This window comes from Mastigoproctus giganteus, chromosome 6 (assembly GCF_048544385.1).
Source record: "Mastigoproctus giganteus isolate SK-2022 chromosome 6, ASM4854438v1, whole genome shotgun sequence".
Taxonomy (NCBI): domain Eukaryota; kingdom Metazoa; phylum Arthropoda; class Arachnida; order Uropygi; family Thelyphonidae; genus Mastigoproctus; species Mastigoproctus giganteus.
In genome coordinates this window covers 140,006,200-140,033,816 of record NC_143580.1, presented here as the reverse complement: position 1 = coordinate 140,033,816, position 27,617 = coordinate 140,006,200, and the positions used below count along the sequence as shown (strand labels likewise).

General features: G+C 38.2%; 1 protein-coding gene across 1 annotated transcript in view; it reads right to left on the bottom strand.

Moving 5' to 3' along the window:
- LOC150084620 (uncharacterized) overlaps positions 1 to 27,617 on the bottom strand; it is a 582,065-nt gene that overhangs the window by 326,589 nt on the left and 227,859 nt on the right. The window lies entirely within an intron of this gene.

The window sequence follows — 27,617 nt, the reverse complement described above, 5'->3', positions numbered from 1 at the left end:
GAGTATAATAAGGAACTGCACAGGGAAATAGAGTGGGCCATTAAATCAGAGAGTCTTATAATGGGAGATTTTAATTTCCCAGATACTGAATGGAATTTGTGGGTTGGTCACTCACACACTAGCAATGCTTTTGTGCATTTATTCGATGATTGTTTTCTAAATCAGCATGTTCGGGAGGCAACTAGAGGGACTAATACTCATGATCTGAATATCAGTAGTGATTCTTCATGCATTAAGAATCTGCAGATAAAGGAACCACAACCACTGGGATCACTGCCACAGGTGGTAGTGATCACAGTGTGCTGAAGTGGGATTTACTCAAAGAGGTAACTATCAACAGGGGTAAAGGGAAGGGTTTTTGCTTTCGTAAAGGTGACTACGGTGGTCTGAGACCATATTTAAATTCTATACGGTGGGACCAACTAATGATGTTACCAACAGCAAATTCAAAATGGGAAATATTCAAAGAATTTATCTTGGAAGCTAGTTGGTTGGTTGGTTGGTTTTTTTTTTTTTTTAGGAGCATTAGCAACTACGGCCATATTGCTCCGGGGATATGCGGTGGTCATTCCCTGACTTTTCCGCATCCTCCGTATTTGGTGGTCACAGGATCGAACCCCGGTCTAATCAAGAAGCGTGTGCAATGCACTGCTGCTCCTGCTCACCTGGCTACGGAGGCGCCATCTTGGAAGCTACTAGGCTTTACATACCAACTAAGAAATATTGTTCAAGGTTTAGGCCTAAATGGATGTCAGATGAACTAATGAGACATGGGGAAGAGAAGAAAAATGCATGGGATACATAGAAATTAATGGCTGACATGGAAGCCTATGAAAAATATCAACTGGTCTGTAACCAAGCCACAAAGGAGATTAGGCAGGCAAAGGCAGATTATGAGAAATCCTTCTCAAAGGATGCAAAGAAAAACAACACAGAGAGTTCTTTACCTATGTAAACTCTAGAAGGAAAGGGATGAATCAGATTGGTCCACTTGATATTGATGGTTCAACTGTTGATGATCCTGTTCAGGTGGCTAACAAACTAAATGAGTATTTTGCATCTACATTCACCCATGAGGAGTTATTCAGGGAAGGGAATACCACAGGTGAATTAAACTCCGGCAGTGAGCTGGATGATTTTGTAATAACTGAGAGGAAAGTGGAGGAGAAATTGTGGAAGATAAATGATAGAAAGGGCACCCGGGATGGAAGGGATCTATCCAGTTATATTAAAGGAGGCAGCAAAGGAAGTAAGCAAATCCTTAGCCATAATGATGAGAGCTTCTTTGGATTCAGGGGAGGTACCCATGGACTGGAGATGTGTAAATGTGACCCAAAAGAGGATCAAAGGGCAACACAAGTAACTATGTTGCCCTCTGATCCTCCTTTAACTTCTGTTCCAGGAAAATTAATGGACGCACTGGTTAAAGAAGCACTACAGGATCATCTAGACAAGACTTCAGTTATAGTTTGGACACAGCATGGTTTTGTTAAGGGAAAGTCTTGGCTGACCAATTTGATTGGATACTATGATGTGGTCACAAAAGGAACTGGATGCAGGGAATAACTTTGATATCATATATTTGTATCTTAGAAAGGCTTTTGATACTGTTGCACATGGAAGACTGCTGCACAAATTGGAGCAGTGTGGCATTGGAGGCAAATTGCTGCTATGGATAAAGGGATGGTTGAGTGGGAGAAGACAGAGAGTGGTAATCAATGGACACTGCTCATCGTGGACTAATGTTATTAGTGGAGTCCCTCAGAGTTCAGTATTGGGTCCATTGTTGTTTTCTGAATTTATAAATGATATTGATGATGGTATATCAAGCTTAGTGTCCAAGTTTGCAGACGATACGAAGGTTGGCAGGGTTGTTAAGGACACTAATGACAGTATGCTGCAACAGGATCTAGAAAAGTTGAGCAGATGGGCTGAGAGGTGGCAAATGAAGTTTAACATTGACAAATGTAAAGTACTACATGTGGGAAGCAGCAACCCAAGAGTGACATATGAACTCTGTGGTACTACACTGACAGTGGTAGAAAACGAAAAGGACCTGGGGGTAATTGTGCAGGCCGATATGAAGTTTTCTGAGTAGTGCAGACGGTCTGCAAGAGTAGCTCATATTGTCTTGTCAATGATATACAGGAATTTTTCTAGCAAGGATAAGGAGGTGATTATCCCCTTATATTATGCAATGGTCAGGCCACACCTTGAGTACTGTATACAGGTCTGGGAGGTCTCATTTTAAGAAGGATATAGAGTTGTTGGAACGAGATTAGTGAATGGAACAAATGGTTGCTCTTAAAAAGAAAGGCTTAAATTTTGCAAATTACAGTGTCTGGAGACTAGGCACCTGCGAGGTGATCTGATTGAGATGTATAAAGTCTTGAATGGTTTGAGCATGCTCAATGCTGATGGAATTCTTCCTCGTGCTCAGAATAATCGCCTGAGAGGGCGTAAATTCAAATTGAGGAAAGACAGTTGTAGGGTAGATGTGCGGAAGTTTTCATTTAGCCAGCGGGTGGTTGGTTGGTCGAACAGACTTCCATCCTTTGTTGTGGAAGTTGATAGCCTAAATAAATTTAAGGCTGAGCTCTACAGGCACTTGGAACGAATGGAGAGGTGAAATGGGAGCATGTTTTTTTTTTTTTTTTTTTTTTTTTTTTTTTTTTTTTGGCTGATGCTGCATAAGCTTGTTTTCTTGCATCATGTGCCTCTACTAACTAATGCTAATGCTATTTGGTAATAATCATTAACAAAAAAAAATTTTTAGAGTGAAATCTAATTGGGGAAGTTTAGCCCATATACAAATAAAATGGGTTGCTTTTAAAAAATAAATGGGACTTCCTTTGCATAACACTGCTGATGGGTGTAACACGTGGAAAGCAAAAAAATGATTAAAAAAAAAAAAAAAAAAGAAAGAAAAAGTGTACTATGTATAGTTTGTTATATATATATAGATATCCATCCGCTGGGAGCTCCCAGTGGATGGATTTTTGTGAAATTTATATTTGCGCCTTTTAAAAATATTAGTTCAAGACATTCTAAATTTAATTAAAACTGGAGAAATAGAAATCTGGCAATTATTACCTTTTTTCCCATACAATTTGTATATAAAAAGAGATTCACAGATTAAATGTAGCTTTAGTGTTGCATGCTTTGCATGTATTGTTATGAAAGACATGTGAATGTGGTATCGCTTGTGAAGAGATAATTTTTATTATTATTATTATTTTTTTATTTATGAGAAACCCATGCACAAGACGTATTAGAACCTATAGCACTTGGTACTGTGCATGGCTGAAGGTGAGAATATAAAAGAAGATACTTGTTGACATTAAACGTGAATTTCTATAGATTGCAATTTTCAGGAAATACTTATGAAGGGAGGTTATTCTAGAAAATTGAAGTTGAATGAATAAATGAGGAAGAAGAAAAGTTGGTTCTGTGAGTTTTAATTTGATATTAAAATGATATTGTTAAAATGGCTATGAGACACAGCGGAGAGATTCTGTTGGAGATGAGTTATTAATTAACCTAACTTTTGAATGGAGTTACTGGTATAAGAATTAGTGCAGAACATTCTTGTATTAAGAATTTGCAGATAAAGGAACCACTAGGTGGCAGTGATCACAGTGTACTGATGTGGGATTTACTTAAAAGATATGATTATCATCAGGGGTAAAGGAAAGGGTTTTGCTTCCGTAAAGGTGACTACAGTGGTCTCAGACAGTTTTAAATTCTGTATAGTGGAATCAACTGATGATGTTACCAACAGGAAATTCTAGGTGAGATGCATTCAAGGAATTAATCGTGGAAGCTACTAAAAGTTTCATACCTATTAAGAAATATTGTTCAAGGTTTTGGCCTAAATGTTTGTCAAATGAACTAATGAGACTCGTGGCAGAGAAGAAAAATGCATGGCATACATATAAATTAACAAGTGACACAGAAGCGTATAAAGCCCAGGGGGCTCACATCTGGTGAGTATGGGCTTGGCACATCCAGGGTCCTGAGCTGGATATCATCATTCTTCCCTTTCTTGGTGATTCCCTTTTGACACTCTCTCTCTCTCGGGGTAACTTGGTAATTTTTTATTTTGGCTGGTGCTGCATAAGCCTCAGGCTTCCTTGCACCATATGGCTAATAATAATAATAAAACTAAGAACATATAAGCTAGTCTGTAATCAAGTCACAAAGAAGGTTAGGCAGGTGAATGCAGATTACGAGAAATCTTTGACAAAGGATGCTAAGAAAAACAGCAAGGATTCCTTTACTTATATAAACTCTAAAAGGAAGATAATTATCTGATCGGTCCACTTGATATCGATGGCTTGACTGTTGATGATCCTGCTCAGATAGCAAACAAACTTAATGAGTATTTTGTATCTACATTCACAGATGAGGAGTTATTAAGGATTGAATATGCTAGAAGGTTATCAAATTGTAGAACAAAGTTATCAAATTGGAGAAAGGGTGCTTAATGATTTTGTAATAACCGAGAGCAAAGTGGAGGAGAAATTGTTGAAGTTAAACATAAGAAAGGCACCTGGGGTGGTTGTTGTTGTTGTTGTTGTTATTTGGTTTTTAGGAGCATTAGCAACTGAGGCCATATTGCTCCGGCCTGGGGTGGATGGGATCTATCCAGTTATATTAAAGGAGGCAGCAAAGGAAGTAAGCAAACCCTTAGCCATAATTATGAGAGCATCCTTGAACTCAGGGGAGATCCGCACGGACTGGATATGTGCAAATTTATCCCCAATTCACAAAGGGGGATTGAAGGGGTGACATGAGTAATTACAGACCAGTAATTACTATTTGGTTAGTTTAACTTCTGTTCCAGGTAAAATAATGGAGTCACTGGTTAAAGATGCATTGCAGGATAATCTAGACATGACTGCAGCAATAATTCAGACACAGCATAGGTTTGTTAAGGGAAGTCTTGTCTGACAAATTTGATTGGATATTATGATGTGGTTACAAAGGAACTGGATGAAAAAAATAATTTTGATATCATATACTTGGATTTCATGAAAGCTTTTGACACTGTTGTGCATGGAAGATGTACAAATTGGAGCAGAATGGTATTAAGGGTAAGTTGCTACAATGGATAAAAGGATGGTTAAGTGCGAGAAGACAGAGGGTGGTAATCAATGGGTGCTGCTCTTCTTGGACTAATGTTATTAGTGGATTCCCACAGGGTTCGGTGTTGGGTCCACTGTTGTTTTGTATATTTATCAATGATATTGATGAAGGTATATCAGGCTTAGTGTTGAAGTTTGCAGATGATACAAAGGCTGGCAGGGTTGTTAATGACAGTAATGGCTGTGTGCTACTGCAACAGAATCTAGAAAATTTGGGAAGATGGGCTGAGAAGTGGCAAGTGAAGTTTAACATTGACAAATGCAACGTACTGCATATGGGTAGAAGTAACTCCAGAGAAACATACCAACTGTGTGGTACTACACTTAAGGTGGTAGATAATGAAAGAGACCTGGGAGTAATTGTGCAGTCAGATATGAAGTTTTCTGAGCAATGGCAATGCAGACAGGCTGCCAGGGCAGGTCATGGGGTTTTGTCAATGATAGATAGGAATTTTGCTAGCAGGGAAAAGGAGGTGATTGTCCCTCTGTATAAGGCAATGATCAGGCCACGCCTTCAGTACTGCGTACAGGTCTGGAGGCCTCATTTTAGGAAGGATGTAGATTTGCTTGAGCGTGTACAGAGAAGGGCAACAAGATTGGTGAGGGGAATGAAGGGATCCTCTTACCAGGAGAGGCTTATGTTCTGCAAATGCAGCAGCTGGAGACCAGGCACCTGCGAGGTGATCTGATTGAGGTGTATAAGGCCTAGAATGGGTTGAGCATGCTGAATTCTGATGGGATTCTTCCACTTGTTCAGTTTATGAACCTATGGGGGCCTAAATTCAGATGTAGAAAGACAGATGTAGAACAGATGTGTGAAAATTTGCCTTTAGCGAGGATGGTTAATTGCTGGAACAAACTTCCATCTGTCATTGTGGAAGTTGATAGGTTAAATAAATTTAAGGAGGAACTGGACAAACATTTAGAGGGAGTGGTTGGGTGAATTTTTTTTTTTTTTTTTTTTTGGCTGATGCTGCATAAGCTCATAAGCTTGCTTTCTTGCATCACATGACACTATTACTACTTCTACTACATCTAGACAGGCGTGTAATTATACTTTAGTCACAACAGAGTTTGTCAAGGGGTGATCTTGTCTGACCAATATTATTAGATATTAAAGGAACAGAATTCTGATATCATATACAGGCCCACCCCGACTTACGTAATATTCAACTTCCATAAATTTTACTTTGTGTAATTTTTTGCCGGAAGGTGCAAACTTAAAAAAATCGTGGAAACATATTTTGCATCCTGTAGGAATAAATGGAGGTATTGTGAAAACACTGAAACGTGAACCCAATAACCTTTTTTTTTTTTTCTTTGTAATTCGTTCCAAGATCTCAGAAGTTGAAATTAACTAAATAAATAACTAAGTTATTTATCTCTCTAAAAGGTCATTTTTATAATAGAGTGCTACCCTTTCATCGTTATCATATGTTCCATTATAAGAAACAATTTTGAATGGCTTTGTTGAGATTTTTCTAAAGGATATTTCTGGAGGTCACGACCATAAAACAATAAAAACAATTTGCACTTTCTGGTTTATTGGGCTTTTCTTTTAGCGAAATCTGTTATAAATGGCTAGTAAAACTGATCTTATTGCAATTATGATAATTCTGATAACTGGAATTGTGTGAAACTTTTTACGTTACGTTATTATGGTGAAATGTGTTCCCCTTCACTGAAATCTTCAATCATACAAAAAACAAATAAATTTTCATAATCTTCTATTTACTTTTTACAGTGATGTAGGGGAAAGCGATCCATGGAAAATGCAAATGGTGGCAGTGGCTTGGAAACAAAACAAAATTGATTTAGAAATGAAAATGAAAATGATTAAGTACGAAGCAGGACAAAGCTTATCATCTACTGCACGGGAATTACGTCTCACTGCTTGAACAGTGAATACCATTTTAAGTGACAGTGCACATATAAAAGAACATTTAAAGGATAAACTCATTTAAGACCAACAGTGATCACAAAACAGCATTCAGGTGCAATATCAAAGATGGAAAAGCTGTTAATAATATGGATGGAAAATCAGATTAAGAAGCGAGTTCACAAGTATTTATGAAGATATGAAGGATAAGTATGATGAACCTCAAGCCAAGTAACAGGTGGTTTAATAGATTCAAGGTCCTATGGTATCCACAACATTAAAGCATGCAGTGAAGTAGCCAGTGCCGATTCTGCAGCAGCATAGAAATTTTATGATGTGTTCGAAAAACCCCTTCTAAATTTCCACAGCCCTCAACCACTGCAGTGGCGTACTTATCAGCTGGAGACGTTGATTCTGGCAACAATGTTCAAAAGATAAAACTTGCTGATGTTATGCCTGTTCCCTCCATTTTTTTGCAATTTTATAATTTAGAAATTTTTGTAATTGTACACTTTTGTATTTCTTCCTATGCATGAGTTAAAAAAAAAAATTCTATTTACATGTTCATCGAACATTTCTTTTTTTTTTTTTTGCTTCAATAAAATTCAGCAAGCATAGTTGTGAGTGCAGAATAAGCCTTTAGGGAAATTCCAACTTACATAAAATTCAACTTAACAGAGTTCCGTGGAACGCAAGCTTTACATAAGTCAGGAAGTGCCTGTACATGAATTTCAAGAAACATTTGATATTGTTGTACATAACAGACTGCTGTAAAAGGGTAAGTTACTGATATAGATAAAGGGTTGGTTCAGTGGAATATGATGAGAGCTGTTATCAGTGGATACTGCTCGTCATGGAATAATGTTATCAGTGGAGTTCTCCAGGATTCAGTGCTGGGCTCATTGTCATTTTCTGTATTCATTAATGTTACTAATGAAGGTATATCATTTGTAATGGCTAATAGATGATACGAAGGTTGGTAGGGGGTGATTAGTGACAGTAATGACGGTATGCTACTGCAACAAGGTCTAGAAAAATTAGGCAGTTGAACCCAGAAATGATAGTAATCCCAAATTAATGTACCAACTGTGCGGTACTACACTCAGGTTAGTGGAAAATGAGAGACCAGCAATTGTGCAGTCAGATGTGAAATTCTTTGAACAGAGAAAACAAGCTGCCAGGACAGCACGTCGGGTTTTGTCAATGATATAGAGGAATTTTGCTAGCACAGATAAGGAGGTGATTTTTCCATTGTATAAGGCAGTGAGTACTGCATCTTGAGTACTGCATACAGATCTGAAGGCCTCATTTTTGAAGGATGTGAAACTGCTGGAGTGGATACAGAGAAAGGCAATGAGATTGGTGAGGGGAAACAAAGGAGGTGCTCCCAACAAGTAAGGCTACAGTTCTGCGAATTGGAGCATCTGGATACTAGGTACCTGTTGGGCGATCTGATTGAGGTTTTTAAAGGTTTGAATGGATTCAGCAAGATCAATGATGATGGGATTGTTCCTCTTGCTCGGACTGTGCACATATGTGGTCATAAATTGAAACTGAGGTAGGATGGTTGCAGAATAGATGTGTGGAAGTTTGCTGTTAACTAATGGGTAGTTGACTGCTGGAACAAATTTCCATTTGATGTCGAGGAGTTGGAAGCTTGAATAAATTCAAGGAAGAACTAAACAAACTGTTGGAAAGGATGGATAGGCGAAAGGGAAGGTTTTTTTTTTTTTTTGTCTGATGCCATATAAGCTTGCTTTCTTGCATCATTTGCCACTACCAGTAATAGTAATAGTATTCACTTTATAATGCAAAGAAGGCAAAGGCTTTTGCTGCACTAAAAAAAAAAATCCCCAACAAAGTAGATTGGAAAACACAAATTATCTTTCCCTCTTCACACAGATAAGTATCCAGTTGATCTTTAAATTTATTATAACTGTCATCCTTAACTACCTGCGAGAGCAACTTGTTCCAGCAGTGAATAACTCGCTGGCTAAAAGAAAACTTCCAACAATCCAATCTAAACCTCAAACCCTGTAATCTGAATTTATGACCCCCCCCCCACAACTAGTTCTGGAATTTTTTAGAACAGTGAGAATTCCACCTTCATTCACTTTACTAATCCATCTCAGAGCCTTATAAAACTCAATTGAGTCACTTATGAGGTGCCTGGTTGCCAAGCTCTGTAGCCCACACAACCAGAGTCTTTCCTCACATGGTCATCCTTCTTCTGATCTCTCCATTTGGGTTGCTCATCTTTGGACCCTTTCAAGAAGCTCAATGTCTTTTTTCAGATGAGGTCTCCATACTCAAACACAGTATTCGAAATGCAGTCTTCCAATAGTCTTATACAGCGAGATTATGACCTCCCTATCGCTACAGAATAGAGTTTGATAAATCATCAATAGAACACCATGGTTTTCCTGGCTGGCTGTTTACATTGTTCCGAAAACTTCATATCCTTTTGTACTGTACCACCCAGATCTCTTTTCTCCTTCACTGTTTTCAATTAAACCCTACAAAGTGTATAATTTATTAAACCCTACCAAGTGTATAAAAAGTCGTGAATTAGGGTTAAATTTGAAAGTGTCTGCAATTCTGTCCAGACAGGATAGGAGGGAGTACATGATGAAAGGCTTGTCAATAAATTTGGCCCTGGAGGAAATGTGCAAGGCTCAAGGGATAAAATTTTTTTCACCCTGGTCTGTGCTTGTTAACAGGAGAGACTGCTTCTACAGAGATGGGATACACTTAAATAGAAAGAGTGCAAGAATATTTGCTGATACTATCAAGGCAGTGTTAGGGGGAGTCGGAAAACTGCTAGCTTGGAGGATTCACAGACTAAATGGCTAAAAGTAGGTGCAGGCAGAGGTGAAGGTGATTTTTGCACTACTTCTATTAGAATAAGCAGCGGCGTGGAGCGAAGGATGTTGGGGATTTCAGGGACTGATGGCAGTCATCGTGAAACAGGTGAGTATATGGGATGTGTTAGGGTAACTAATAATAAGAATAGGTACATGTAAACTTGCATGTATACCAATGCTAGAAGTATAGTAAATAAATTTGACGAATTTGAAGTGTTGGTCAACACATCAAAGGCGGATATTGTTGCGATAGCAGAGACGTTGTGTCACGCAAATATAAGGAATGCAGAACTGGAATTTGGGGAGTACAATGTGTACAGAAAGGACAGACAGGATTGGAAGGGAGGAGCTGTTATGCTGTTAATTAAGAAAAACAAAATCAAAAGAAGTGCATCCAGTTGATATAGATGAACAGTGCCCTGTTGAGTCAGTCTGGTGTAACATAAGTACTGCGAAAGCAAAAATAAGAGTAGGAGTGTGTTATAGGCCTAATGACTCGAATGAGTTCAATGAACAACTCTACAGAGAAATAGAGTGGGCTAGTAAATCAGAATGTCTTATAATGGGGGATTTTAACTTCCCAGATATAGACTGAAACTTATGGGTTGGTCACTCGCACACTAGTAAGACTTTTTTGGATTTATTGGTTGATTGTTTTCTGCAGCAGCATGTTCGAGAGGCAACCAGAGAGGGTAATACTCTTGATCTGGTTATCAGCAGTGATCATTCATGTATTAAGAATTTACAGATAAAGGAACCATTAGGTGGCAGTGATCACAGTGTACTGATGTGGGATTTACTTAAAGATATAATTACCATTAGGAGTAATGGAAGGGGTTTTTGCTTCCGTAAAGGTGACTACAGTGATCTCAGACAGTTTTTAAATCCTGTACAGTGGGACCAACTGATGATATTACCAACGGAAAATTCTAAGTGGGAAGCATTCAAGGAAGTAATAGTGGAAGCTACTAAATGTTTCATACCTATTAAGAAATATTGTTCAAGGTTTAGGTTTAAATAGTTGTCAAATGAACTAATGAGACTCGTGGCAGAGAAGAAAAATGCATGGGATGCATATAAATTATCAAGCGACACAGAAGCCTATGATATATATAAGCAAGTCTGTAATCAAGTCACAAAGGAGGTTAGACAGGTGAAGGCAGATTACGAGAAATCTTTGGCAAAGGATGCTAAGAAAAACAAAAGGATTTCTTTACTTATATAAACTCTAAAAGGAAGGGGATGAATCTGATTGGTCCACTTGATATCGATGGTTCGACTTTTGATGATTCTGCTCAGATAGCAAAGAAAATGAAAGAGTATTTTGCACCTACATTCACACACAAGAAGTTATTAAGGTTTGAAAATGCCAGAAGGTTATCAAATTGTAACAGGGTGCTTAATGTTTTTGTAATAACTGAGAACAAGTGGGGGAGAAATTGTTGAAGTTAAACATAAGAAAGGCACCTGGGGTGGATGGCATCTATCCAGTTATATTAAAGGAGGCAGCAAAAGAAGTAAACAATCCCTTAGCCATAATTATGAGTACATGCTTGGACTCAGGGGAGGTTCTCGCGGACTGGAGATGTGCAAACGTGTCCCCAATTCACAAAGAGGGATCGAAGGGTGACTCGAGTAATTACAGACCAGTTAGTTTAACTTCTGTTCCGGGTAAAATAATGGAGTCACTGGCTAAAGATGAATTGCAGGATCATCTAGACAAGACTGCAGCAATAATTCTGACACAACATGGGTTTGTTGAGAGAAAGTTTTGTCCGACAAATTTGACTGGTTATTATGATGTGGTTACAAAGGAACTGGATGCAAAAAATAATTTTGATATCATATACTTGGATATCATATACTTGGAACGGCCTCCGTAGCCGAGTGGGCAGGAGCGGGAGTGCAGTAGCACACGCTCTTTGAGTAGACCGGGGTTCAAGCCCCTGACTGCTGAATACGGTCGGTCTGCCAACCCCCACTGGACCAGCGTGGCAGATTATGGTCCATTTCCTTCAGCATGAATTGTTGAGGAGGCTTCCACCCTGCAGTGGGTTGATAATGGCTGCACTTTACTTTACTTTTTTTTACTTGGATTTCAGGAAAGCTTTTGACACTGTTACGCATGGAAGACTACTGTACAAATTAGAGCAGAATGGTATTAAGGATAAGTTGCTACAATGGATAAAAGGATGGTTGAGTGGGAGAAAACAGAGAGTCATAATCAATGGGTGCTGCTCTTCGTGGACTAATGTTATTAGTGGAGTCCTACAGGGTTCGGTGTTGGTCCACTGTTGTTTTGTCCAGTAGTAGTAGTAGTAGTGGCATGTGATGCAAGAAAGCAAGTGTATGAGCTTATGCAGCATCAACCAAAAAAAAAAAAAAAAAATTCACACCATTCCCTCCAAATGCCTGTCCAATTCCTCCTCAAATTTATTTAACGTATCAACTTCCACAACGAGAGATGGAAGTTTGTTCCAGCAATTAACCACCTGCTGGCTAAAGGCAAATTTACGCACTTCTATTCTGTATCTGTCCTTTCTTAATTTGAATTTATGCCCCCTTAGGTTCGTAATCTGAACAAGTGGAACGATCCCCTCAGAATTCAGCATGCTCAACCCATTCAAGGCCTTATACACCTCAATCAGATCACCATGCAGGTGCCTACTCTCCAGCCACTGCAATTTGCAGAACTTAAAGCCTCTCTTAGTAAGAGAATCCCTTCATTCCCCTCACCAATCTTGTTGTCCTTTTCTGTACACGCTCAAGCAAATCTACATCCTTCCTAAAATGAGGCCTCCAGAACTGTACACAGTACTCAAGGTGTGGCCTGACCATTGTCTTATACAGATGTACAATCACCCCCCTTTTCCCTGCTAACAAAATTCCTATATATTATTGACAAAACCTCATGACCTGCCCTGGCAGCCTGTCTGCATTGCTCAGAAAACTTCATATCTGACTGCACAATTACTCCCAGGTCTTTTTCATTTTCTACCACCTTAAATGTAGTACCACACAGTTGGTACATTTCTCTGGGGTTACTTCTACCCATATGCAGTACTTTGCATTTGTCAAGGTTCAACTTCAGTTGCCACTTTTTAGCCCATCTGCCCAAATTAACTAGATCCTGTTGCAGTAGCACACTGCCATTGCTGTCATTAACAACTCTGCCAACTTTTGTATCAACTGCAAACTTCGACACTTCATCAATATCATTGATAAATATCAAAAACAACAGAGAACCCAACACCAAACCCTGTGGGACTCCACTAATAACATTAGTCCACGAAGAGCAGCACCCATTAATTACCACCCTCTGTCTTCTCGCACTCAACCATCCTTTTATCCATTGTAGCAACTTACCCTTAATGCTATTCTGCTCCAATTTGTACAATAGTCTTCCATACGCAACAGTGTCAAAAGCTTTCCTGAAATCCAAATATGTGATATAAAAATTATTTTTTGCATCCAGTTCCTTTGTAACCACATCATAAAAAGTACCACATCATAATATCCTATCAAATTTGTCAGACAAGACTTTCTCTTAACACACCCAGACTGTGTCTGAATTATTGCTGCAGTCTTGTCTAGATGATCCTGCAATGTAAAATAATGGAGTCACTGGTTAAAGATGAAATGTATCTTTAACCAGTGACTCCATTATTTTACCCGGAACAGAAGTTAAACTAACTGGTCTGTTATTACTCGTGTCACCCTTCGATCCCCCTTTGTGAATTGGTGATACACTTGCAGTCTGTCGGCCCTCCCCTTAGTCCAAGGATGCTCTCATAATTATGGCTAATGGTTTGCTTAGTTGCTTTGCCATCTCCTTTATTATAACTGGATAGATCCCATCCATCCCAGATGCCTTTCTTATGTTTAACTTCAACAATTTCTTCTCCACTTTGCTTTCAGTTATTACAAAATCATTAAGCACCCTGCTGCAATTTGATAGCCTTCTGCCATTTTCAAACCTTAATAACTCCTCATGTGTGAATGTAGTTGCAAAATATTCATTGTTATTTGCTATCTGAGCAGGATCATCAACAGTGGAACCATCAATATCAAGTGAACCAATTAGATTCATCCCCTTCCTTTTAGAGTTTATATAAGTAAAGAAATCCTTGCTGTTTTCCTTAGCATCTTTTGCCAAAGATTTCACAGAGTCGCTTGATAATTTATATGCATCCCATGAATTTTTCTTCTCTATCACAAGTCTCATTAGTTCATTTGATAACCATTTAGGCCGAAACCTTGAACAATATTTCTTAGGGTATGAAACTTTTAGTAGCATCCATGATTAATTCCTTGAATGCTTCCCACTTAGAATTTACTGTTGGTAACATAGTCAGTTGATCCCACTGTACAGAATTTAAAAACTGTCTGAGACCACTCATTTATCAATGATATTGATGTAGGTATATCAGGCTTAGCCGACCGGCTAGTCGGGTGGGTAAAGTGCCTGCCTGGCAACCCAAAGGTTGCGGGTTCGAATGCTGCCTCGGGCTGGGATCAAAGTACTGCAAAAACCTTGGGAGGGGCATTATGGCCACAGAAACCGATGCGCCAAGAACTACCAAAAAAAAAAAAAAAAAAAAAAAAATATCAGGCTTAGTATCGAAGTTTGCAGATGATACAAAGGTTGGTAGGGTTGTTAATGACAGTAATGGCAGTGTATTACTGCAACAGGATCTAGAAAATTTGGACAGATGAGATGAGATGTGGGAACTGAAGTTTAACAATGAAAAATGCAAAGTACTGCTGCTGTTGTTGTTGTTGTTATTTGGTTTTTAGGAGCATTAGCAACTAAGGCCATATTGTTCCGGGGATATGCGGTGGTCATTCCCTGACCTTTCCACATCCTCCGTATTTGGTGGTCAAGTGTTCGAACCCCAGTCTAATCAAGAAGCGTGTGCTATGCACTGCTGCTCCTGCCGACCTGGCTACGGTGGCGCCACAAAGTACTGCATACGGGTAGAAGTATCCCCAGAGAAATGTACAAACTGTGTGGTACAACACTTAAGGAGGTAGAAAATGAAAAAGATCTGGGAGTAATTGTGCAGTCAGATATGAAGTTTACTGAGCAATGCAGACAGGCTGCCAGGGAAGGTCATGGGGTGTTGTAGATATACAGGAATTTTGTTAAAAGGGAAAAGGAGGTGATTGTCCCTCTGTATAAGGCAATGGTACTAATCATTAACAAATCTACCAATCTTTATGTTATCTGCAAATTTTGACATGCCTTCTAACCCATTGTCGATGTCACTATTGTTAACAGGAGAGACTGCTTCTACAGGGATGGGATACACTTATATAGAAAGGGTGCAAGAATATTTGCCGATGCTATCGAGGCAGTGTTAGGTCAGTCGGAAAACTGCTAGCTTGGGGGGAGGGGGGAAATACAAGGACTTATAGATTAACAGTAGCTACTGGCATAGGTGAAAGTGATTCTTGCACTACTTCTATTGGAATGAGCAGAAGCCTGGAAAACAAGATGCAGGATATTTCAGAGACTGCTGGGAGTCATTGCGGTACAAGTAAACACATGGGTTGTGTTAGGGTAGATAAGAATAGGAACAGGTGCTTGTATACTTGCGTGTACACCAATGCTAGGAGTTTGGTAAATAAATTTGATGAATTTGAGGTATTGCTCAAAACATCAAAAGCAGATATTGTTGGGATATCAGAGACGTGGAGTCACACAGATATAAGGAATGCAGAACTGGAATTTGGGGAGTACAATGTGTACAGAAAGGATGACAGGATAGGAAAGGGTTATGCTATTAGTTAAGAAACACATTAAATCCAAGGAAGTGAAGCCAGTTGACATCGCCGGACAGTGCAGTGTCGAGTCAGTTTGGTGTGACAAAAGTTATTGTTATTTGGTTTTTTGGGAGCATTTGCAATTAAGGCCATATTGCTCTGGGATATGCGGTGGTCATTCCCTGACCTTTCCGCATCCTCTGTATTTGGTGGTGACGGGCTCGAACGGCGCTCTAATCAAGAAGCATGTGCTACGCACTGCTGCTCCTTCCCACCTGGCTAAGGAGGCACCTTTGTGTGACATAAGGATTGAAAGATCAAAATTGAGAGTAGGAGTGTGCTATAGGCCTAATGACTCTGATGAGTATAATAAGACACTGTATAGGGAAACAGAGTGGTCCAGTAAATCAGAGTCTTATAATGGGGGATTTTAATTTCCCAGATATTGACTGGAATTTGTGGGTTGGTCACTCAGACACTATCAAGGCTTTTGTGGATTTATTGGATGATTGTTTTCTACATCAGCATGTTTGGGAGGCAACTAGAGGGAGTAATACACTTGATTTGATTATCAGTAGTGATTCTTCATGCATTAAGAATCTGCAGATAAAGGAACCACGAGGTGGCAGTGAACACAGTGTGCTGAAGTGGGATTTACTCAAAGAGGTAACTACCATCAGGGGTAAAGGGAAGGGTTTTTGCTTTCGTAAAGGCGACTACGATGGTCTGAGACAGTGTTTGAATTCTATGCAGTGGGACCAACTGATGATGTTACCAACAGCAAATTCAAAATGGGAAGCATTCAAAGAACTTATCTTGGAAGCTACTAGGCTTTACATACCAACTAAGAAATATTGTTCAAGGTTTAGGCCTAAATGGATGTCAGATGAAATAATGAGACATATGGCAGAGAAGAAAAATGCATGGGATCCATATAAATTAACATGTGACACAGAAGCCTATGCAGATATAAGTTGATCTGTAACCAAGTTACAAAGGAGGTTAGGCAGGCGAAGACAGATTACGAGAAATCTTTGGCAAAGGAGCAAAGATGGTATGGTATTTGGATTTTAGGAGCATTAGCAACTAAGGCCATATTGCTCTGGGATATGCGGTGGTCATTCCCTGACCTTTCCACATCCTCCGTATTTGGTGGTGACAGGTTCGAACCCTGGTCTAATCAAGAAGCGTGTGTTACACACTGCTGCTCCTTCCCACCTGGCTACGGAGGTGCCCACAAAGGGGCAAAGAAAAACATCAAAGAATTCTTTACATATGTAAACTCTAGAAGGAAGGGGATGAATCAGATTGGTCCACTTGATATTGATGGTTCAACTGTTGATGATCTGGCTCAGGTAGCTAACAAACTAAATGAATATTTTTCATCTACATTCACACATGAGGAGTTATTCAGGGAGGGGAATTCTAGAGGTGTATTCAACTATAGCAGTAAGCTAGATAATCTTGTAATAACTGAGAGTAAAGTGGAGGAGAAATTGTTGAAGTTAAACATAAGAAAGGCACCTAGGGTGGATGGAATCTATCCAGTTATATTAAAGGAGGCAGCAAAGGAAGAAAGCAAACCCTTAGCCATAATTATTACAGCTTCCTTGGACTCAGGGGAGGTACCCACGACTGGAAATGTGCAAATGCGACCCCAATCCACAATGGAGGATCAAAGGGAGACACAGGTAATTACAGACCTGTTAGCTTAACTTCTGTTCCAGAGAAATTAATGGAGGCACTGGTTAAAGGATCATTGCAGGATCATCTAGATAAGACTTCAGTTATAGCTCAGACACAGCATGAGTTTGTTAAGGGAAAGTCTTGTCTGACCAATTTGATTGGATACTATGATGTGGTCACAAAAGAAATGGATGCAGGGAATAACTTTGATATCATATATTTGGATCTTAGAAAGGCTTTTGATACTGTTGTACATGGAAGACTGCTGCACAAACTGGAGCAGTATGGCATTGGAGGCAAATTGCTGCTATGGATAAAGGGATGGTTGAGTGGGAGAAGACAGAGAGTGGTAATAAATGGACACTGCTCTTTGTGGACTAATGTTATTAGTGGAGTCCCCCTGGGTTCAGTGTTGAGCCCATTGTTGTTTTCTGTATTCATTAATGATATTGATGATGGTATAGCAGGATTAATGTTCAAGTTTGCAGACGATATTAAGGTCGGCAGGGTATTTAATGACCAGTGACAGTACGCTGCTGCAACGGATCTAGAAATGTTGAGTAGATGGGCTGAGTAGTTGCAACTGAAGTTTAACATTGCCAAATGTAAAGTATTGTATATGGGAAGCAGTAACCTCAGAGTAACGTGTCAACTGTGTCGTACTACACTGACAGAGGTAGAGAGTGAAAACAACTGGGGGTAATTGTGCAGGCAGATATGAAGTTTTCAGAGCACTGCCGACGGTCTGCAAGAGTCTTGTCAACGATGGTGTCTTTTCAATGATATATAGGGAATTTTTCTAGCAGGGATAAGGAGGTGATTATCCCCTTGTATAAGGCAATGGTCAGGCCACACCTTGAGTGCTGTGTACAGGTCTGGAGGTTTAATTTTTAGAATTATGTAGAGCTGTTGAAACGAGTACAGAGAAGGGCAACAAGATAGTGAATGGAACAAAGGGTTGCTCTTTTGAAGAAACGCTTAAGTTTTGCAAATTACAGTGTCTGGAGACGGCACCTGCGAGGGGATCTGATTAAATAAAGACTTGAATGGTTTGAGCATGCTCAATGCTGATGGGGTTCTTCCTCTTGCTCAGAATAATCGCCTGAGAGGGCATAAATTCAAATTGAGGAAAGACAGTTGTAGGATAGACGTGCGGAAGTTTGCCTTTAGCCAGCGGATGGTTGATTGCTGGAACAAATTTCCATCTGTCGTTGTAGAAGTGCATAACTTAAACAGATTCAAGGCAGATCTAGAAAAACCTTTGGAGCAGGTGGACGAGTGAAATAAGAATGGATGTGTGTTTTTTTTTTTTTTTTTTTCTTTGGCTGATGCTATATAAGCTTGCTTTCTTGCATCATGTGCCCTTGCTAATGCCAATGAAAAATTCCTTGTCACATTCTTTGCTCTTTTACGCAATGCATTCTCATATGCAGACCTGGTCTCTCTGACCTTATCTCTGACTTTATTACAGATCAACTTGTATCTTTTGTAGGCTTTAGTACTTTTCATCACTCTATAACGGAAACCATGATATTTTTTTCTGCTCTATTTGACCAGCCAGCTCTGCAGTCTATTTCGGCATCCTCCTGCTCCTGCAATATTTTCTTAAAGGTATATAATTTAAGGTATATTAATCATTTGCTTCTCTGATTTTTGCTTTAAAAGTATTCCATAATTCAAATGTATTCACCATCCTCTGGCAATCTGCCCAGTTCACAGATGCCATATAGCCCCTTAAACTGGAACCTTATAGTGCCTTACTAATATCCCATAATGAGCCTTCCATTATCAAAGTCACCTTGAAGCTTTAAATGTGTCATTATATCCACCAAGTAGCTTATGAAATTTAAGTGGTTGTGCTTTCAAAAGAACTCCCTCTGTATAAGGCAATGGTCAGGCCACGCCTTGAGTACTGCGTACAGGTCTGGAGGCCTCATTTTAGGAAGGATGTAGATTTGCTTGAGCGTGTACAGAGAAGAGCAACACGATTGGTGAGGGGAATGAAGGGATCCTCTTACCAAGAGAGGCTTAAGTTCTGCAATTGCAGTGGCTGGAGACTAGGCACCTGCGCGGTGATCTGATTGAGGTCTATAAGGCCTTGAATGGGTTGAGCACGCTGAATTCTGATGGGATCCTCCCACTTGTTCAGAATACGAACCTACGGGGACATAAGTTCAAATTAATAAAGGATAGATGTAGAATAGATGTGTGGAAATTTGCCTTTAGCCAGCGGGTGGTTAATTGCTGGAACAAACTTCCATCTATCGTTGTGGAAGTTGATAGGTTGAATAAATTTAAGGAGGAACTGGACAGGCATTTGGAGGGAATGGTGTGATTTTTTTTTTTTTTTGGTTGATGCTGCATAAGCTCCTACACTTGCTTTCTTGCATCAAGTGCCACTACTACTACTACTACTACTCCATGTTGTAGGTGGTAGTTGACTTTCATCAACCGGTGAAATACCACCACTTTGCTTATTGGAGGCTTGAAGTGGCGTAACCCATGTTTAGTCTCTAGAGCAAAGTTTCCGGCATCCCCCTCCCCCCATACTTCTCCTTCAACCCATGCACGGTACTAAGTACTATAGGTTTTGATACCTTTCGTGTTTGGGGTTTTCATAAAAAAAAAAAAAAAGTGCCCTTCTGTAGAAACCACATGCATAAGTATTGGTTGAAATCACTGTTTTCACAAAGTCTAATTTTCTTTTATTTGAACTCTACTTCATTTTCTAGGGAGTCTATGAATGAATGCATTTTTCTTCTTCTTTTCATCCAACTGAGGATCGTTCTTTCTGGAATTCCACAAAACTATATTTTGTTTTGCCACTTTGATAATCTTTATTTTTTCTTCAATTGTATAATTTTTTCTTTGGCGGCCATTAACTTCACTCCTACTGATTTTCTAATATTTACCATGTATTTATTTCTGATGCCCTAGAATTTTCTGTTTTGAGAAAACTAAATCAAAACTAACTGTCCAGCCTATCATAGTGCTGAAGTGAAGTGATGTGATTTCTCCCTAAATCACTTGTTGGTTCATGCAGGGCCGCTGCAAGTGAGTAGGCAAGGTAAGCGTTGCTTACGGGCGGCAGTTCAAGAGGGTGCCAAAAAAAACTTTTACATATACAAGCTGGACCTATGTTTAATTAACGAACTTCTTTATAGCGAAATTTTCTATTTAGCGATACAAGCAATATCACATGTTCTTTCATTTTGATCAAAGCATTTCACAATTTTGCTTTTTTTTTCTATCGACAGAAGTGGTCTGGCCATAAGCCTTACAGGGGAAACCGTGGTGGGACGGAGGCTGGTGTGATTTTGGCCATAAATGCTTGAATGAGGCCAATACAAGTTTTCACCGGTAAGAATTTTTGACAGTCTATCGATATTGCTTTTCTCTTTCTCTCTGAATCTGTAGTATCTTCACCAGCAAGCTTCCTTTTCACACATTTCTCAAGTAGTTTACTTATTTTTAGGGAATAAAACACAATTACAGTATACAAAGGACAAAAATGATGAGGCACGCTTGATACATATAAACAAAGCTGCCCGCATGTAGCGACTGAATAAACAAAGCAGTAAAGACAGAAACACACTGTTATTCCCTCATGCTAGCTCACATTTTACTAAAGCACATTTCTGAAAGTCACTACCATAAAACAATTTCTAGTTACGTTCCTGATAGTGGAATATGTTATAAACGGAATCTGTTATAATCAATCTAATTGCATTTGCGATAGTACCGATATCTGGAATTATGGGTTTTTATGTTATTTTTCTCCCTTCACAGAAATCTTCAATCATATGAAAAACATAAATACATTTTCAGAAACTTTTCTTCATTCAGTTCGGGTGATTCCTGAGTTCGACTGCCATTTCTTGTAACACGAAGGTGAATTGTGCACAAGCGAATTTGGTTCGTGTTATATTTGATCATACACGATTTATAAATCGTGTATGATCAAATTCGTGTAGTGTACACATGGGTTATATGAGGACTGACCATACTATATCCTGTATTTTAATATTTTCTCAGAGTAAGTATTTTTTTGTGTTACCATTTGCAACTTATTTGTTAGCATATGCTTATAGCTTCTATTCTTTATACGATTTCAATTTTTTAGCATTGCTTATAAATATCACGAAACTTATCTCCTAATCTGTATGGTTAAAATATAATGAAGAAATTAAAATGGGAAATTTTAAAAATATAAAAAAATTCCCCGAAGGAAAGAGAGAGAAGAATCAAGAGTCCTAACGTTGGACTTTCACAGTTCCATCATCAGTTAGTTCATTTAATCGGGAAAGAAATTCTGACAGTTGGACAGACAACTTGTGTAGTCGAGACCCGCTAATTTAAAATCAGACAAATGCTAATAATTTATTGTAATTTTTCCTTGTAGAGGATCTGCGATCTCATTATGGATTTAAAATAAACTTTGTGGATTTTTTTGAAAAAGGGTAGGTTAGGCTATTTTTGGAAATTTTAGAGGAATATTAAATTTTAGGAATATTATATATTTTATTTTAAGGCAGAACAATACCCTTACCTGGGGTTTTCTTCAGGAACGGCTGCATCCAGGTGAGGTGTAATTCAGAAGGTGTTGAAATTGTAATTATATGGAAGGAGGACAAAGGAAAAAGCCAGCTTTTCTCCTAAATCCTTGCATGGGGGGGTAATTGTAGGCATCTCCTAAAATAAAATTTCCAAAAATAGCCTAACCTACCCTTTTTCAAAAAAATTCAGAAAGTTTATTTTAAACCCATAATGAGATCGCAGATCCTCTACAAGGAAAAATTACAATAAAATATTAGCATTTGTCCAATTTTACGAAAATTAGTGGGTCTCGACTACTGAAGTTGTTTGTCCAACTGTCTAATAAAGTTTTGAGACTTTAGGACCTCCACATATTGTTTTATTTTATGAAAGAAATTCTGAGTGTTATAAAGGTTAACTCTAGCTCCAGTGGTGCATGGTTAGCGCGCGCGTCGGAAAATCATTCAATGGCTAACGCTTTGTGTATTAATAATAGTTCCTAACTGGAATTCAGTTTTGTTAATATTACTGCAGAATCCGTTTGAGTGTTATAAATGTGTGAATGCGAATGTTGACTGAGTTTTGTGGCTGAATAATTAGCATGATGGACAAATTTAATGGAAAAGTTTGATGAACCTCAAACCATTGCTCTTGACATTTCAAAGGCTTTTGGTCGTGTTTGGCATAAAGGTCTTCTAAATAAGCCTCTACCCTATGGTTTGCCAGCTGTTCTTTGTAATGGAGTATCCAGTTTTCTCTCTGACTACTCACTGCAGGTGATATAGACGGCTCTCTGTCTTCTAACTTCTCCACTAATGCTGGTGTCCCCCAAGGTTCAGTTCTTTCTCCCATTATTTTCCTCTTGTATATTAATGACCTTCTTCCATTAACTGGAAATCCTATCCATAGTTTTGCTGACAACAGTACATTGCATTCCACCTTTCACTTTGAGAAACTTTGCCCTGCAAAAACAGATGCAACTTCTCGAGTATCCACTGCCAAATCCTTAAATGCTGATCTCCAGATAATTCTCCAGTGGGGCAAAGATAACTTAATTTCAATCCTTCTAAAACTCAGTCTAGTCTTATATCTTGCAAAAAGGATTCTTCTGCTCCTATGCTTATCTTTAGTGACACACCGATTTCTAGGCAAAATGATATATCTCTTTTGGGGATTACCCTGACTTCTAATCTCCATGGCACAAGCACATTACAAACATTGCTTCCTCTGCATCTAAAAAACTTGGTTTTCCCTTTTGCTCTCGGCGTTACTTTTCTTCCAAACAGCTGCTCATTCTGTATAAATCGCAAATCCGCCCTGCCATGGAATATTGTTCCCACATCTGGGGTGGTGCCCCCAGAACCTCTCTCAGGCTTCTTGATTCCATTCAGAAGAGGGCAGTTAGGTTAATTAATGTCTCATCTCTAACAGAGTCGCACCACTCTCTGTCTCATAGACTTTCTGTTTCTGTTGCATGCATTTTCTATAAATACTTGCATGGCACTGTTCTTCTGAATTGGCTTCTATAATCCCTGGTCTCTCTTTCAAAGCAGTCCGAACACGTTCTGCAACCAGTCAACATCATTTTGCTTTCCAAGTTCAAACTCACAGAACGAACTTTTTTTTCCTCATTTATTCATTCAAATGCCGTTTTCTGGAACATCCTTCCTTCATAAGTATTTCCTGAAAATTACAATCTACAGAAATTCAAGTTTAATGTCAACAAGTATTTTCTTTCAACTTTTCGACCTTCACCCATGCATGGTATTAAGTACCATAGGTTCTAAAAAAAAAAATATCTGTACACAACAATGATCCTTGAGAATGAAAAAAAATTGAGTATGGAAAAAAATTATTTAACATGCCATACTGTAAGATAGTAAACTAATTATCAGGAATAATGGGAGATGTGGTTTCTTTCTTTGGCAATTTTTACTTTTTATTTAATTTTATTTTGCTTGTTTATTATTAGCTATATTCTGTAGTTTACAATAATATACCTATGTAAATCTAAACAGATGCCATTACAGAATTTTTATTGCAAACACCCTGGAACACCTTCGCGAACTCCTGGGGGTTGGCGAACCACCGCTTGGGAACCGCTGATATACGTGAAGCTCTTGAATATTTTAAATTAAATAGAACAGGGGAAGCAGTCCAAAAAATTCTCGATTCGGCTAATAATATGGCTACTATCATTGGCAATGAAGCTTTGTTTCCAGAAGTAAGCACTGTAAGGAAAAGACTGAAAAAACGCCATTTCGATTATGAAAGTAGAAATGAAGCAATTCAGGATCCACAACAATTTTCTCGTTAACTGAAAGGTTTACAAATATGAAAGAACATGTAGAAATATTTAAAATGCTTCATATTTCTGAATTTAAAAAAATGGTCAGATGATGATTTATTAAATCATTGCAAAGATTTTCATATTAAATTAAGTTACACTGATCGTATGAGTTTGATATTGATGGTTCAGCATTATCTGAAGAACTCAAGAGTACTTCAGGTTATATCAAAGACGATATTACTCCATTTGAAGTTCAAATGGTTACAATATATTTTTAAAAACGATTTTACAGATACTTTTCCAAATGTAGTAGTATTTGCGTTAAGAATTTTTCTAACTTTACCAGTTTCAGTTACCTCAGGTGAACGGAGTTTTTCAAAATTAAAATTAATCAAAAATGATTTGCAATATAACGTCTCAATAACGACTCTCTAATTTGACAACAATTTCAATAGAAAATGATCATTTGGAACAAATAAACATAAATGAAATAATTAATAAATTCACATCTCTTAAAGCAAGGAAACAAATTTGTATAATTTTTTTAACATTATAATTTTTCTTTTATTTTATTATTGTGATAGAGTATGATTACTGTGATTTAGAATTTAAAGTTTATTTCCAGAATTTCAGAATGATTTTGTTATTTTTGTTTGTTGTTTCATTGTATTATATATGTGAGATTTGTTGTAATTCTTTTCTTTTTCAATAAATGAACACTATTTTATTTACTCCTTATTTTATTTTTTAATCCAAATATTTGGGGACGGCAAATTTGATTTTGCTTACTGGTGGCACATAGGGTCGCAGCAGCCCTGGGTTCATGTATATATTTGTCTGGGTTAGAGTTAGCCCTAAGCAGTTTTTGGTATCCTAAGTGTAACATCTAGTTGAAGAAAGGATGACATGTGCTGTTGTTTACAAAAATTTATTCGGTAATACATTTGACAAATGGTAGCCATATTCCCCTCAAGAGATAGTTGTTTGTAATTAGCATTCCACTGCTATACTCTTTTATCACATCTCTAGCTGAGAGGAGAAACTGGGTGTCTACAGTAATTGGTCTCTAACAAGTCCTGTTGTTTATAAAAATTGCTGAATACTGAATATACTGAAGCAAATATAGTAGCTAATGTGTCATCTTGGAAATATGGCAGTAGGACATACAGTAGATAGGAGTACATACAACATTCACTTCTTCCACTTTCCAATAAAATACCCACCATATATCTGAAACAACAGTATGAACAGCATACTATTATTTCAGATATACGAAGAGCATAAAAATTATTATGAAGGTTGCACTATGTGTGTGTATATATATATATAAAGTGTGTGTATATATATATAAGACAGGAATTAAATTTAATGCTCCCCAGTAAAATTACTGGGTACAAATGGGGACCAATGATTTTATTATTATTCTTATTATTATTATTAGCCATATGGTACAAGGAAGCCTGAGGCTTATGCTGCACCAGCCAAAACAAAATTTCAAAGTTACCCTGAGAGAGAGAGAGAGAGAGAGAGAGAGAGCAAAAAAGAGTCAGAAGTAGAAAGGAATCACCAAGAAAGGGAAGAATGATGATATCCAGTTGAGGACCCTGGGTGTGCCAAGCCCATACTCACCAGATGTGAGCCCCTGGGGTAATATCTTCAAGGATAGCAGCTGCACTGTTGCCCCACCGAAGGCTGATACTACTGTGTAGTGGTGACAAGCAGATTTACCCTTGTCCAATAATGTATATTGTGGCAGTTCCAAATGCCATCGTTAGTTCACAGAATGCACTTGCAAAACTCTTCTTCAGTGACCAGTTTTTGATGCAGAACCCAATGCTAGATTATCTAAGAGGGCCTAGTAGGAATGTGCCTAAATATAATTATACATAAGCATCCAATTTCAATTTTGCTTTCAGTAATATCGTTTATATAAGCAACATTATTGAAAGAGAACAGCTGTTGTGTCAGGTGTAATTACCATGGAAAAAATTGAGAACACATGTATGGTAAAAACAGATTACCTGAAATAAAATGAAATTAAGGTTTAACATAAAAATAAATGATAGTACCTAAAGCCGTGGGTCCTAGGATTTTAACTACTTCGTCAAAGGGTCGGCAGTGAAAATTGTAGAAGCCACCGCAATAAGCTGGGTCTCTGTTATGATGTACACGTTAAAAAGTGCGTACGTATACATCATAGCTGACCCGACAGAGACCAAAAGGAAGGATTAAAATTAAAGAATATATAAAAAAATAATAAAAATAAATAAAGCAAAGCTAAAAATCTAAAATAATTCCGACAGAATCCTGTAAAAGAAAAAAATGAATGAAATCCAAAAGAAGGCAAAATAAGAAAACTTACTGTGTGTAAGGACAAGAAAACGTTGAATTAGCCGAGAGCCATCGGAGACCAAAGAAGAAAACAGAAAGTTCACTGTATGATGTATTTATGTCAGTTGAAGTAACCTCGAGTGGGGAGAGGAGAAAGAGCAAGAGTGTGAAATCGTCAAAGTGAACCGTACCCGTGTGATGGGGAAGTAAGTTATCAAACAAATGAGGCAAAGTGCCAGCACAGGGAGAAACAAAAACTAACAAAGTAGTGTGGAAAAGACACTAAACTTTGTTTAAGAAGAAAAAAGTAATGATAGTAAAGAAAAAAAAAAGTAGTGATAGTAGAGGAATAGCATCTCAATATTGCTTTCGGCCAGCCTAATCGTGCACAAGACATGAATGGGTTGAGCATGCTGAATTCTGATGGGATCCTTCCACTTGTTCAGATTACGACCTAAGGGGGCATAAATTCAAATTAAGAAAAGACAGATGTAGATTAGATGTGTGGAAATTTGCCTTTAGCCAGCGGGTGTTAATTGCTGGAACAAACTTCCATCTGTCGTTGTGGAAGTTGATAGGTTGAATAAATTTAAGGAGGAACTGGACAGGCATTTGGAGGGAATGGTGTGATTTTTTTTTTTTTTTGGCTGATGCTGCATAAGCTCATACACGTGCTTTCTTGCATCAAATGCCACTGCTACTACTACTACATAAGTTGTAGTAATTAAGGACAGTAGAAAGCAATTGGAAGAGAGGGAAATATAGTTGTGTTCGGGTTGTCTGGGGTTGCAAAACCCATACCAGAGTCAGTCGCTGGACAGATAGATGACTGGACAAATGGTCAGTAATGGTATTGTTATTGAAGAAATGTAACAAGAAGGAAAATATAAATAAAAATAAAGTAGAAAAAACCAAACAAAACAGAACAAAACAAAAACACAATACCACCCCTATTGATAGACAATCTGTGGGCACAAGCTTTCTATACTGTGAGACATGAGAGAGTCTAGGAGGTATAAAACTATACATTATGTACAGGCCTGAAAGTAAAATGAAGTCAGACTGTAAATATGTTGTTTAAATCAAAGTTGTAGTGTATAAGTTTTTATAATGTTTAT